Genomic DNA, 15,737 nt, shown 5'->3' on the forward strand with positions numbered 1-15,737 from the left:
GGGGGCGGGGGTGCACTTTGTAAACACCAAAAGCATATGAACTATAGTTACAATAAGATCATCTGCTTGTACTCACCATGATAGCATCAAAGCTACTAATGTTTCTAAGGAAATGGTAGAACTGTTTAGACCTTACTGAATATGACAGCAATTCAGAATTGTAGCTACATTTGTGCACTTCTGATACTTCATTAGAACTATGTGGGCTTTTGCATGTTTACTTTAAAATACACATAGATTTACTTCTTGTCTGAGACTCTATAAGCCTGTAGCAATTCTCCAAAAAGGGAAATATTTTTGGCGTTTAATATACACAGTCTATATACATGCGCATCATATATCATTTTAAATCTTGTTCTGTGTACATATAGAGAAGGAATGATGTGGAGCTATCAAGTGGTTCCATAAGCATGTTGGCGAGATGAAACAATGGTATCCAAAATGAGACAGTGTAATTTTTTGCACAGTTCCAGAAACATAGCATCATGAACTACAGTTGTTACAATTTTAAGTTAATGTCAACAGTTTAATGTGGTGTTTATTGGTCAAAGCTACTAAATGACAACGTGTCAAAAGATGTTTATTTTTTCATGAGTAAGTATTTGTTTATCATGTGGCAAAACTGGAATATCAACATTTTGCAATATAATAACATGAAATGTTTTCACATCACATCTACTCTATTGTCAAAAGTGTCTCACAAGAGATAATACTTTTGTATATTTTCAATTGAAATTTGCTGAAAAGATCTGTCTCACACTGAAGGTTGTCCACCCATAGCAGTAGACTGCATGCTCATAGTGTGTACCACATAGCGGGTAGATATAAATGTATGTGAATTCCTAAAGCAATTCTTTTCCATTTGTAAAGTTTTGTACATATAATGTAGCATCTTGTCTGCCTTATAGATAATTTTACTTTGCGATTGCCTAGAATTTGAAATATTCTGGAAACTAGTTTTTTAAATTCAGTGACACTTATGGTCATTATTAGTGTTTGTTAGAAATGGCAATGCACAGTTCCATGCTGGGTTTCAGTCAAAGTGCTCACTAAATAAAAATAGTGATTTTAATAACAAAGATTTGTTTTTATCTAATTTAGCACAATTTATACAAAATTTATATATATTTATACAAAACTTAAAATGGTGGCAGTGGGGGAAGCAATTCTAACTATATACTTTGGGAATTATACCTGTACTGGGAAGTTACTGTATATGAAGCCCTGGAGGATACCAGCCCCTGAAAGCTTACATCAAAAAGAAACAGACTTTCCACATGCTTTGAAAATATATTATTTGTGAAGAAGTTCAAAATAATATAAAACAGTGAAAAGCCACCAGTGCTATACAGAATTCTGTGATGCTGGGATTGTGACCGGAGTTCCAGGGGGCCCATATTGAGATTACTCAATTAGGGCAACCTGCAAAGAATGGGGCAGACAATCCCCAAAGCTGGTGGATATTCCAATACTTAGATTTACCAAACAGCTTCTATGCACCGAAGCCAAAACACAGCTCCCTTATAGCAACCCAGCTGTGGGCTTCCACCCATACACTCAAGTAAAATATTATAGGGATTACTAAAAATCTTATTAATTTGTATAAGAAAGTTCTACCAATCCCAAAGGATCAGACACATTACCTCCCAAGTTAATGAATATTTCAGATCTTTCCCAATTACATGCTTAAGGCCAAAACAGAAAATAGAGAGTATTCCTTTAAAGATCAGTATACATACAGATATCAGTACAGTTCTGAGATCAGTTTCATAGCAGAGACGGTGAGCCTTGGAGTTGCAAAGAATTCTTAGAATTATTCCATAGCTTCAATCCAATGTTTATATTCAGGGTGATCCAGATTGGACTGGAGATCTGTCTTACGACTAAAAGTTTCCCCTGCATAAAGCAGATCTGAGATAAAAAGGATCAGGACCTAAGACACTTTTATATATTTACAGGCCTTCTCTTGACAGCACGAACTCCTTAGACAAACAATAGGCAATCATCAAGACTTTGGGTAGACTCATTTCCTAAGCATCACTGGTAATGAGCTACAAGGATTAACATAAGGCAATTGCCTGTTTTCCACCATCCGCAGGTGAGTTGCTACATAGTTCAAAAAGAAATCAATACAATGATATCACTCTATTTACAGTTCATTTAAATGTTAATTCAGAGATCAAAAGGAGATCTTAACAGAATACAGCATAGACAGGAACTGTTTGATTACATTGTTAATCTCTAGCAATATATATGAAAACACAAAAAGACACAAACATTATGTACCGATATGTCCCTAATGATTGAATTTGGGTCATTTATCCTGCAGGATGCTTAACCCTTTATGGTCATGTGTCAAACCCCCAACGTGAGATTGGTGTAGAAGGGAGTAATCCTGAATACATCTTAAGACCTTCCAATCTTAATATGAGCTGTGTTTTAAGCACACTGAATTCTTTGTAAGGCCAAATTAGTGATGCATGCTCTAGTGAAACACTACATGTTTGTGAATGTACACCTGTAATAGGTTTAATGTTAATGTGGATACCACAATGATAATGTGGCTAACAGGTCTTGGAATGATTGCAATGTTGATGTCAAAATCGGTAAAAATGTACAGTGTGTATGATTTATAGGAAAAATCCTTAAACATGCTGGAAATGGTACACAGATGCGCTATGTAATGAAAATCCTTATAACTATGTCTTCTTCAATAAGAACACACTTGGTATTGAAAAACCTAAAAAATGTTGAGGTTTCACAGCTAATGCCTATACACAATCATAAAACTTTCCACAGAATTAAAAAACATTACAAACTTGGACTGCTGTGCAAGAAGGAAAACTGAGGTGCAACACTTCACAACTTCATGGCTGAATGTCAGAGTAAGTGCTCTCTGAAAACATTGATGCCTATGTTAAGTTAACACATTGCCAAGTGTGCAATTTTCTAGCCCAGCTGCGCTACTTTTTAACTGTCAGTTGCCAGGTGTTTTTTTTGTTTGTTTTTTGTTTTTTTTTTTTAAGCAGTTGCTAGTTGCGGTATTTTGGACTATTTTGCTTCCCTGCTGCCACTGGCTGCACTTCTCAGGAGGGAGGGAGCCTCCTGATCTGCCCTGCCCCCTGTTGAGATGCCCCACTTGTCTCATGTCATGGCCCCTCCCGTTAGGTAATGTTTGCAGCACCACATCATAAGCTTTCAAATTATGTATGATGTGCATATGTGTAGAGAGGGTTCATTAAGTCACTAGGTGGTGTCTGGTGCTTGTACTTACTTCACACCTTGAACAACACTAACATGATACAATGAAATGAACACTGATGTTAAAAAAATGTAGTAACCAACTTACTGTAGCAACTCCAAAATTGCACAGTACATTTGCCATTTCTGACAAATTTTGCCTGAACAAAAACACCAACTTGTTTCAGTTCATCATGTTTCCCTGTAGCTGTTCACATCTTTTAAATGACTGTGTGGTTTAAAAACAGGCTTTCTTTAATTGTAAAGCTTAATATACTTATTGACTTTGGGCTTTGGAATCTGCTGAGTCTGTGGGTGACCTTGGTTGTGTTGCTTACAAAGAACTACCAAACCAAGTAAGGATCTGCAGGGTCACCTTGAGATGGAAAACATTTTCTGGACTGCAGAAAAGTGAAAATAGTCAGTTGGGGAGTCATAGTGCCCTTTAAGGATAGACATGGACACTTCTGGAGTTGACTCTTGTTACCTGCTTAAATAATCAGCCCAATTATTGGATAACTGGCTGACCCCATGACTGGTCAAAAATGAGGACACTGATTGCAGCTTTGTATTTCAGTTCATTAACCTCATGTTCCCTTTTGTTGTGAAGGTCTCCCTGTGAGCAGCAACCGGTAGGATTTGGTTTTGTTTACTTTTTTAGATTTTCTTGCCTTTGTTATTAACCTGCCTGTCGGAGTTGCCTTGATACAGCTCCAGGCACTTATCTAGTTCTTTATTGTTCAATTAATTCATTTAATTTTATCTGTGATGTGGGCTCTTAATTAAGTGGCCTATTAACTTTTTAATTTTGTAAACTGCCAGTGTGTTAAGTCCATTAGGTTTCCCTATACCGTTCTGTAGTTGAGATGGTACTGTTAAGGTTTGCAGGTTGGGCTACTGCGGTCTTTTTTTGGATGTTACCTATGCTACTTCCAATTTTATGCCAGATCTTTATAAATATCCCTCCAAGGAACAATCAGAGGGATGGAAAAACCTGTCTGTTTATCTTCTCAAACCTCCTCCCAGTTCATAATTATTCAACAGATATCGGCCTGATCCAAAGCCCATTGAAGTCATTGGCAGTGTTTCAATAGATTTCAGTGGGCCCTAAATCAGGATTTATATTCTCTACTGGAAATAGCATGGTCTAGTGGATAGTGAATTGGGGAACCAGATTCTATTCTCATTTCTGTCGTTGACCTGCTGTGTGACCTGGACCACATCACTTCACATTTCTGCACCTGTTTCCCCTTCTGCTTTTGTTTGTAAGTTTTTTTTCAGGACAGGAACTATCTCTCATTATGTATCTGCACAAACCCTAGCACAAAGGAGCTCCCATTTCAGTTGAGGACTCTAGGTCATATTGTAATACTAATAATAGTAATCCAGTTTCTCACCTGAGAACTCAATTACTCCTGCTGTTCATCTATGCAAATACTGACATTTGAGTGGTCCATCATATGCTGGTATCCCTCCTAGGAACACTTTCTCTTAAGCCTTGTCTACATTGGCAATTTACTGAGCAGTAAAGCAGTTCTCTGAGGTGTAATTCCTGAGGTGTACACACTGACAAGCCACTTAATGTGCAGAAACTCCTCAGTTACAGCATTGCAAAAAAGCCACCATGACGAGAGTCGTAAGCCTTAAATCGCAGAAACTCCAGCACTGTATTGGCAGTGTAAACACATTACAGCACAGAAAGCAATCTGTTGGCCTCAGAAGTGCCCCATAATCCTGCAAGTGGCTGCTCTGCTCATTGTTTTGAACTTGGCTGCCCTGGAGACATGTGCCCCTCCCCTTTCAAAGCTCTGTTTCTGACAGCCCTTGCATGCTGTGCTGATCTGCTCCGAGACACAAAGGAAACCATTAATGTGGAATGCTTGTGCCCTTGAACACAGAGGCAGGTGTGTGTAAGAGAGAGAGATTGCTGTGCAGAGAGCTGGGGAGGAAGGCAGGGGCTGATGTTGGGGCTTCCCCCTCCCTCAGGACTGGTTGCTTCCTGCCGTTGTCTGAACTTACAAGACAGTATTCTGACACACTTTCCCCCAAAACATTGTGTCTCTCCTCCGCCTCCATACACATACACACTCCCTGTCACACACTCTGCCCCACTTCAGTTGAAAAAGCAGCTGGCAATGTAGTAGGATACCCATGGAACAATGGGATGTGAAAACCTGCATCATGTGATGCTGTGCCTGCCCCATGAGGCATTGAAAACCCTTCCCAAAGCACCCTGCAGCCAGTTGTACAGTGGGATAGCTACCACAGTGCACTGCTCTGTTTGCCATTGCAAGAGTTGCTAATGGGGATGCACTCCACTGTCACAAGGAGCATAAAGTTGAAGTTGTAGGCGGTTTAATTCCAGCGCTTTAATAAGTGGTATAACTTGTTCCGCAAAAACTTGCCAGTGTAGACATACCCTTAAAGTTTTAAAAGGATGACTGCATAGCATAGGCTGATCAACATTTTGACATTCTGGTTGTGCTACAAGGATGCAGCGAAGAGGTTTGAAACCCTGTCTCCAGAAAAGAAGGCACATATTTGGTCCATCATTAAAGGACAGTAATGAGTAAAATGGAAAACTGTTTGCAGCATCTGTGTAACACTTGTATGTGATTAATATCTATCCTCTTTGCTGCCTTTATGTTTGTTCTGAGATAGAACGGGGGCTCATAGTATATGGATTATTAAATCTTTTTTTCTTGTTTTGAAATCTTCCACAGAAAACCTTTATAGTGTTACTGAAATTGGATTACAGTAAAATTACAAATGTTATTTAAACATTGTGGTTCATAGAAACAATATTTTGCACATAAGAGGATATGTAATGCAGTTAGCATTGAAGGGGTTACAGACTAGCCATCAGGCAATGCAATTCCTCTCTAATATCAAATAATTTAGGCATTGGCTACCTTTCAGAATGGCTGTGTGGCTGTCTCCCAATAAAGCACTCAGCAGAGTTTTCTCTTTGTTCTGAGAGTGATACCTCTTCAAAGATCATGGACAGTTTGTCCTGAAGAACAAAGAAAGCTTATTTCTGCTAATTTTGTCCCAGCATGACAAATGAGGAAGAGGAGAGACACTGTACTACAAAAGGAGACAATAAAGTAGAGAGTATAATTGGTAAAATATTTGGGTTAGAAAATATGTAGGCATGATAATAAGCTATGAGAGGATAAGCTTATGTATACTTTTAAGATAAATATTGAGAAAAAATGCTGATTTGTCAATAAGGATACATCTTTAGGATGACTGGATAACAGCATGAAATTTACTTATAGAATTTGTTACAGTAAGACAACAGAGTGATTCATTGTGAATTACATTGACAATTTGAAAGATATGTTTATTTTTCCTTTAAGGAGGCAAAATTATACACAAGCATGCAGTACTTCAGATAAGTCATAGATTCATAGATTCTAAGGCCAGAAGGGACTATGATGGCACTGTTAGTCATACAACTTTTTTTTTTTCGCATGTAGGTAGTGTAGACTCTAAGAAGAAACGCTGGATTGGTGTCAACTTTATTATGCAGTTTTACTGAGAGATGCTATTGCAAATAGTAATAGTTTACTCTTGGCCTTTATTTTTTTAAGAGAGTCAATTCTTAGAGCATAGTTGCTTCCTGGGAAATGGCCATTTGTGTCTGGGCTCAGATTTCTGAAAGAAAAATTGCTCGCATGCATTTGTGACCATTTACATTTAGTGGCTGATTTATTGAGTTTAAACAAAACAAGACTATATAGAGATTCTACGTCATTGATTTCTCTTAAAGCAGGAAACTGACCGGACATCTGATACTGCAGTGCAGCAGAGAGGTCCCAATATAAATGTAAAACTGCCACTGAATTCAATGGAAGCAGAGTTATGCTTAGGCTGAGCAGTTCTGAAAAGCTTACCATACTTTTAAAAAATGCATGTAAATAATGTATTAGTTTCTGCCTGAGATCATCTTGCCATTTTGTGTATGTGAGAGAGTGTAAAGGAGCTGGAGCTATATATACAATTACACAAGCATGTTAACTTTGCCACTGAAAATGGCACTGAACAACCAACACACACACAAAGGAGCCACCATGTGTGTACCTCCTAATCTGATACCACAGTTCTTATTGAGGAAAAACAACCAGTGACCTCAATAAGAGTTTTAGCATAGTCACTCCTAGCACAGTCTGTCCTTTCAACAAAGTCACAGGCTTACTCAGCTGTACTGAAAACACTGCAAACAAAACAAACCCCCCCAGGCTCCATAGAGTGTAATACAGGGATAAAACTGAATGAGGTTCAAACTACAGTAGATTGTTCATTTTCTGGACATGAGAAAAAAATTGATTTTGGAACCAGCCTTGCTTAAATGACTTCAGAATGTAAATCTTAAGAAGAAATACCACTCAACTCCTGAATGAAATATCAAAGACCCAAATTCAGAAAATTGCCTAATTCATGTCATGTCAAAGAAGATTCCCAAGATAAAAGATCTATACAAAATGCAGTAATATAAAGACATTACTCTGCCTTCTTTCCTACAACTTTGAAAATAGATAAGTAACAAAAAATACAGTATATACTTACTGCAGATACCATAACAAAATTCAAATCAATATCCCCTGCTGCGTCCGCAGTTCGGCTGATCATGGCTCCCACTGGCCGCGGTTCGCTGCTCCAGGCCAATGGGGGCTGCAAGAAGCCGCAGCCAGTACATCCCTCGGCCCATGCCGCTTCCCGCAGCCCTGATTAGCCTGGGATGACGAACCGCGGCCAGTGGGAGCCTCAATTGGACGAACTTGTGGACGCAGCAGGTAAACAAACCGGCCCGGCCTGCCAGGGTGCTTACTCTGGCTGGCTGCGGGCTGAAGGTTGCTAGTCCCTGCTTCAGTCTCTAGATGTCCCAACCCAGTTTGGATCCCCATTGTGACAGATGTTGTACAAACAAATACTGACACATAGCCCCTGCTCCAGAGAGTTTACAGGCTTAAATTTTCAGAGATTAATGATGGTTTTCAGTGCCTCAATTTTTCAGTATCCAGCTTGAGACACCTTAAATGGGTTAGATTTTCAAGAAAGTGCTGAGCACTGATTGGCGGAAGTCAGGTCTCTCAAGTTGAGCACTAAAACTGAGGTCCTCAATCACTAGTGATTTTGGAAAATGTAGGCCACAAATTAAATAGACAAGAGAGATAAAGGAATCATAGTTACCCCCATTTTACAGATGGAAAACTGAGGCACAGAAAAATGTAGGGAGGGATTTTCAAAGCCACATTAGGATTTAATAGCAAAAGTTCATTTACGTGACTTTTGAAAATCTCCCCCCAAGTGACTTGTTCAAGTTCACACAGGAAGTGTGTGGCAGAGCCAGATAATGAACCTAAGTCTTCTGAGTTCTGGTCTAGCTGCTTAATCACAAGACAGTCCTACTCTTCATGCCTTTCTGGCCCTTGATGAGGAGGAAAATTAAGGATTTTTAATCACACACACCCACACACACACCATTTTTGTATTCAAACTCTCATAAGAATGAGCTTTATTTCTCCAATTATTTATTTTTGACTGATAAAAATAAAACAAAACTTCTAAAAACAAAAGGAAAGAGAAAAAAAGACTAAACTCATTTCAAGCTCCACATTGTTTTAATATTATTGGGTTTTTTTAATCACTATATCATGATTGCAAAAGGCCATTCTTGCACAGAAGCTCTTTTAAAGTTATATGTATGAGATAAGAAAACATAAGAGTCCCAGGTACATGGGGTGGCAAGTAGGTAAAAATAAAACCCTATTCAACTGTGCTAAAATGCACCTTAAGCAATATTACTTATAAAGAAAGTTTATACAACTGAAGTGGTGGTTTTTCTTTGAACCTCATCAGTTTCAAACCGCTTGATCTTACATCACCCACAGTTCATTTTGAATTTGGGATTCAGTTAAGCCCCAAATCTGATATAAAAAAAGGGTACTTTAAAACACATACCTGCACACAATACTAGCTCTTTTATCCAAAGCCTATTGAGAGACTCCCATGGCCATTGGATTGCACTGTTTGTATTTAAACCACTCAAATTTATAAATCAGGGAAGATTTTATTTGTTTACAGATTTCAGCAGCCTTTCAAGAAACATGGTGTGAACTTCCTGTTTGTGAAGAAACATGGAAACAGGTTAATTTTTCATGCTAATAATATCTTGAGCTCTATCCCTTTCCCCCAAATGCACGCAGTGTGGGGATTACATTACTTACTGTCACCTTTTTGCTTCCCCCCGCCCAATCTCTCATTTTACAAAAACAAATCTACCTTTCTTTTAAAATGTGCTATATTATTTGTTCTAAATTTCCTTCTCTTAGTGAAATTTTAGAGGCTTGTCAAAACAACTGTGAAATGCCACATAGGGGACAAAAACTGGTTCAGATCTGACTGTGTTGCACTTCTGAAGCAAACTGTAAAAATGGAGGATGGTAATAAGAAATGTAAGTGTGTCATGCAAACTCCAGTATTGTATAATGACCCAGAATAGGAAGCATGAATAAAAACCGTGTGCTTTGTTCATTTCTATTCATGTGTGAAAATATTTTGTGAGGAGGTTGGAACAAAGGAAAGGGCTTTAGAAAGCAGATTTGCTAAAGGCATGTTAGAGAAAGGTGCTGAGCATTATTTCAGAGTGTGAATTGTAGATATCTTGAAAAGAAATCTCAGATTCCTTTGTTGGAAATAGATTTTAGTTTGGATTATCAGTCACAACCCAGTTTTGATTTACTGATGCTGAGAGCACGCAAAATGTCATCATTGCTCTAGTCCAGTCTCTGAAAAGGATCAAAGGTTTTGGCTTGGAGGGTTTCCAATATGTGTGCACAATATATAGTGAGAAATATAATTGTTGCCAATATATAGTGAGAAATATAATTTTGGCCACTGCACTGCACTCACATTTTGAGCTCCCACCCCCCACATTTCTCCCAACCCCAAATCAACTCCACCCACCCAGCCACAGAACAATTCTACACCTTTCTTGTGCCCAAGCCCCACATTTGCTTCAAGTCCTTTGCACTTCTTCTCCTTCTGCAGTTATGGAGGTTCTTTCTTCTCTCCCTTCCAGGTCTGGAGGGACGCAGCTCCAAGGGGATTCTTCTCTCCATCTTCCCAAGATTGGTGCTGCAGCATTAGAGAAAAGACAAGAAGTGGGAAGAAGCAGAGGGGAGCAATCCATTTCCACAAAGTTGGAGTAGGGAATGAGAAAGCAGAGCCTCCTCAGAATCTGTGCTGTTTGTGCTCCCACCTCCTTTCTTTTGAAAGTGATACTGGCTCTCACTCTGCCATCCCCCACCCAAAATTTCCTCTTGGCTCCTTAGGGGCCTGCTTCTTGCAGCAACCCTGATTGGCTGTTCTTTCCCAGGAGGTGGGAGGGCAGAAAATCAGACAGATCTTTCCTTGGGCAATCTGAAATGATATGAAGACTGGAGTTTCTCAGTGCTGAAAGATGTCCCAAAGAGGTCCATGCTTAGGCTTGAAAGGACTAGATTTTGACTGGTAAATGTTTGTATACATACACAAAGAAACCAGCGAAAAAATGTTTCCATCAATAATAATCAAAATTTACCTGTAGGCAAAGAAAGAAAAGTGCTGCCTGATTACTTGTTAGAGTTTGATTTAAGATTATTTACTGCAAATATTTTGATATGTGATGTTGACAATTTGTGTTTTAACAGTTACAAAGTTTTTACTTTTTGAATCTCAATATTCGCTATCATTAAATAATTGGCTGACCCCCCCCTCCATTGTCTGACATCTCGATAAACTACTTACAACTGTGAACATTTAAGTCAATAAAATAGAAAAAAAGCTTAAAATGCATACTTTTCTGTAACTGTGAACTTTTAAACCAATACAAATCTAAAAAATGTTTAAAAATAAACCAGTATTAACTGTCAAAATCATAAAAATATAAACACTGAATTTTCCCAATCCTATTTATAAACAGCACTAAGATCAAGGGCAGCTTCTTGGTAGCTTCTTAGTAGCTTTTGAAAAACTTTCCACTTATTTAGATACTTAAATATATATTTAGGAGTCTAACTTTAGACTGGTTTTTAAATTCTTGGCCCTGATGCTTAATTACATGTGTGCAGGTTAGTTTTACATTTTTGAAGATCAGACTCCATATCCCAAGAGCTGTCTGACAAAGATGATATACAATTATTGACTCTTACAAACAAAAGAAAACAAGAACAAACAGCAACAACAACAACAACAATAAAAAACCACAGCAAAAAACAAAGCTTTCTAGATTAGCAACAAAAAAATATAAGCAAAGCAGAAATTGTGTCTGGTCTATCCAGCCTATCACTTTGGAACATACGAAAGCATAATAAATAAACCATAATCTTTATATGTGGCTTCACATTTGAAGATACATTCTTCTGAGCAGAATTGTGGTCCCATAACAACAAATGATGACACTGATAATCTATATCTAGCATTGTCTATTATAACACTGAAATGACAAGCAAAATAGATATGTAATTTGGTGTATGGAAACTTTGCACTCTTAAACTTCTGGGTTCTGTCTGCAAATAATTTGTAAGAAGTTTAAGTAATATGATTAAGTGTAAAAGTATGAGCACATATAACAATCAAAGAGGCATAAGAGACTGCTGTGGCCTATTGTCACTGTAATTATTTTCGTGTGTGTGTGAAAAAGTACTCTAACTATTATCTAACCTTATTTCTAGTGCCAAATAGTGTTTTTGCTCATTTAACCTTATCTGAGTAAATGGAATATAAAAATGACAATCAATTTTGCATAGTCTCTTAAATTCAGTAAGAGCTCATAGTAGAATGTCTCATTTTTTTTAATCCTAAATGTATATACTTCCTTGTAGTGCTAACAGAGTTGGTCTTCACTTTTTATGCAACAAAGCATTTGATTAATCCCTTGAAAACACATCAAGATTACAGCCCTTTGCTCTTACTTGCATTACCAGCCCATTAGACTGCCAGGGAAGAGAGAACATTCAATTACAGAAAAACAAATGAAAATTCAGGGTAGACACTTAAATTTCTGTCTTCTGAATATAGACATTATTTGTCAATCACCACTGACTGATTTTATTTCTGTTCAGACTAAAACAATTAAAGAGGTAGGATGATACGTATGTCATAATTGTATTTATGAAATACAAATGAAAAGTGAAAACTCGAAGTAATAAAAACGTAGTTACTGTATTTTATTATTAAAAGGACACTCTACCCACCCCCATGTAAGTAGACAGCTGAGATTTTCCATGAGCTGAAGTGATCCAGCACAACATGGTTATAAAGTCTAGACAAGATAATATAGGAAATTGCATAGATTGGGGGGACACAGGCCCGGATTAACCATTTAACCCCTTGCATAGGTCTCCCGATCTCAGTGTGGCCCTCATTGGGCCTATTGTATTAGACAGAATATATGGGCTAAAGGTGTTGTTACCAGAGTTGCCCCTTATTTTGGTGTATGTTCATTTATTAGGGTTACTCTTCTGGGGTGTGGATTCTGTAATTCTTTCAATGTACTACTTGTGCCACTTATATTTTCATATCTTCTTCCTTCTACAAGTTCCCTCCCAATGGAGCTAGCCTGCAGGATCTAGTTTCCCCAGGGCTGGGTTCCTCCAGCCCCAGAATCAGATGAACAAACACAGACACATTAACAGAGAGTGCCTGAGTGGACCAGGTCAAGCAGCACTCCCAAGCTGATTCCTTGTATGTCCCTGGATTTAGCAGGCTGGGTCAAACAGCATTTCCAAGCTGCCACCCTCATATGCCACTGCACTGGAATAGAGTATGCCTGAGCAGGCTGGGTCGAGCAGCACTTTCAACCTGCCACCCTTATATGCCATGCACTCACACACCTGTTACTATATGTTTCTGTTGGATAAGGCAAATCTCAGACATGCACCTTGTACTTGGAACACAGGGTGATGAGATTTGTGATATCTCTTTCTTTCTGGGGGAGTTTATTCCACAGTCTCAGACCAGCACAGAGAAATTTCCATTATTGTTGAGAGTTCCACTGTGCCATAGAAGCAAAATTGTGAACTGTGGTCTTGTTGTATACAGGTAATAAAAATGGCAGTGTATAATAAGAATAGACATATTTAACTCACTGTATGGACCATCCAAATTAATAGTTTTATTTTAGTGTCTCCTTGGTAATTACATGTATTTCTGTAACTGAAGGATACCTTTGCTTGTACAGTATCCTGACATTAAATAAAGTTCATTTGGTTTTTAACAGGCATTTTTTCTGGAAGCTGATCTGCCAGTGTAAAAGGACAATATACTCAAAATTATCACATTCTGCCTCTCAGACAGAACATTTAAAAGTGACGAGGAGATTCAGCTAGGAGATCAAGGCCATTTCAAACAAGCTACTTAACAAAACTGTTTGTATTTTGAAATATGCAGTTCTTGAAAAAAAGACAGGAATCTTCCTAGTTCAAGTGAGCGTGTGAGACAGTTTTCTGATACAGGAAGCAAAGAAAAGAAATTAACACACAATGAATTGTGATGGGAAACTACTTCCAGAAATACATTTCTCACTTGGAGAATCCAAAAAGGATCAATTAATTCTTCAGTCCTATTCAACATCTATATTCAGCCATTAGATGAACTGGCCACATGACATGGACTCAAATGCCAGCAATATGCAATACAATGATACATAACTCTGTGTATCCTTGACCACCATCAACATGATGGCCCAGTGTTTGGACTGAACTTAGCTCATGGATGAAGAACAGTTGGTTGAAATTGATCCCCTGCAAGTCAGAGGTGATGCTGATGGGCAGAGTAAAACATTTTTAAGAGTTTGCAGCCACAATGCAGTCTGTTTTCATTGAAGGTACATACCTTGGATCACTCAATGATTGCCAGTTCTACACATTCCCTCTGAAGCACGTGGCATTGGCCACTGTCAGAAGACAGGATACTGGGATAGATGGACCATAGGTCTGACCCAGTATGGACATTCTTATGTCCTTATGTACCCAGAATTGGTCGCTTCAATTCATAGCTTAGGAGTGCTCCTAGATGATTTTTTCATACCAAACTCTCACATAGCAGCATCCATAAGTTACCTTTTCTACTACCTGTAGTTTGTTAGGGGAATCCTTCCCATCCTGACATTGACCTGGCCTCAGTTATCCATACCTTGGTCATCTCTTGCTGGACTGAAGCAATGTGATATACCTAGGCACGAGGTCTTGAGGGCTTAGGAAAGCACCGTTGGTACAGAACACTGTAAACACAAGCTGTATAGCTGTTTGTGTGATGAATGCCAACATCATCAAAAGCAAGGTGAATGCCAGGGAAAGTCTGCAAGTGAGGTGTCAAGTCTGCAGGCTGCCTGCACACACAAATTTTAAATGTATGTATTCTAGCTGCCCCAACTGGATCCCTACACTCTGATGGAATCCGAGCTGTACACGGACTCCTGACATCAACCCTTCTCTTTGACAGCCATTACAGGAAGAGATGAAAAAGGAGATTGTAATTTCTAATGCAAAACTAAATCTCTGTGTCGTTTTGTACCCTCCCACATTAAGATACACCTGCCTTTATCTGGAAAGCATAATGGCAAGAGAAGGTAGTTTGAAAAGAGTGGCAGGCATTCATGCACCTTCTTATGTAAAAGTGGTCCAGAAATCCCTGTGCATCTGTACTTCAATCAAACACATGCAGAAATGAATCTTTCCTCCTTAGCAGATCAGGGATGTATCAATGTTAATAAAAAACTGCAACGGTGATATAAAAATAAAAAACTTCTGGTGTTTATTATGTAGTAAAAGGAAACTTGTAAAACTCATATTTGTTGGTGCTGGTTTCCAGAGCCAGGATAACTCAGGTGTTTTGACACTATAATGTTTTCTTGTATGAGTATGACCTCAGGCAGCAGAGTACCCAAGGGATAATTCAATCAGAGACACCAAGGCAGTAAATCAGCTTTTCCTGGGATTATGCACAGTCGTGGTGCAATTCTATATATGCTAATGAAAATCATTTTTCCAAGATCTAGTTGTCGACATAGATTCAGAACTTGTGTGTAATAGTACCATCTAGTAACTCCCAACACCATTATATTATCCTATTTTTCCTCCAACATATCACATCCTTTTAATTTGATAAAGGCATTCCTTTTAGAATGTCCATTCATTTAATTGTCCCAATTCTTCTTCCCATATTGCAGAAAATAGGGAAGGCAAGATGATCACAGATTACTACCATCATCATACCTCATTCTATATATGTGACTTGCAGATCTGGGTTCTTTCTGGGATAATATTTTTTTGGTATGACAGCAGCTAGGGGAGGGTGTGACATATGCTAGCAAACATAGACAGAGCACCTACCTCCTTCTCTTTGGACTAGGTCACCTTGCACATGCTCTCTGACTGGGGGAAAATGCGCCCTTCTTTTCTGTTTCTCACTATGGGTACTGACATGTCCTGCAAAGGGACAATTCTGCT

General features: G+C 38.5%; 1 long non-coding RNA gene across 1 annotated transcript; it reads left to right on the top strand.

Annotated features, from left to right (window-relative positions):
- The first annotated feature begins 3,704 nt into the window (after positions 1-3,704).
- Positions 3,705-15,204, top strand: LOC128827810 (uncharacterized). The gene is made up of 3 exons (XR_008443106.1): positions 3,705-3,872; positions 9,331-9,393; positions 10,328-15,204. It is a non-coding gene; the product is annotated as an uncharacterized LOC128827810 (long non-coding RNA).
- The last annotated feature ends 533 nt before the right edge of the window (positions 15,205-15,737 follow it).

This window comes from Malaclemys terrapin, chromosome 1, assembly GCF_027887155.1.
Source record: "Malaclemys terrapin pileata isolate rMalTer1 chromosome 1, rMalTer1.hap1, whole genome shotgun sequence".
NCBI lineage: Eukaryota > Metazoa > Chordata > Testudines > Emydidae > Malaclemys > Malaclemys terrapin.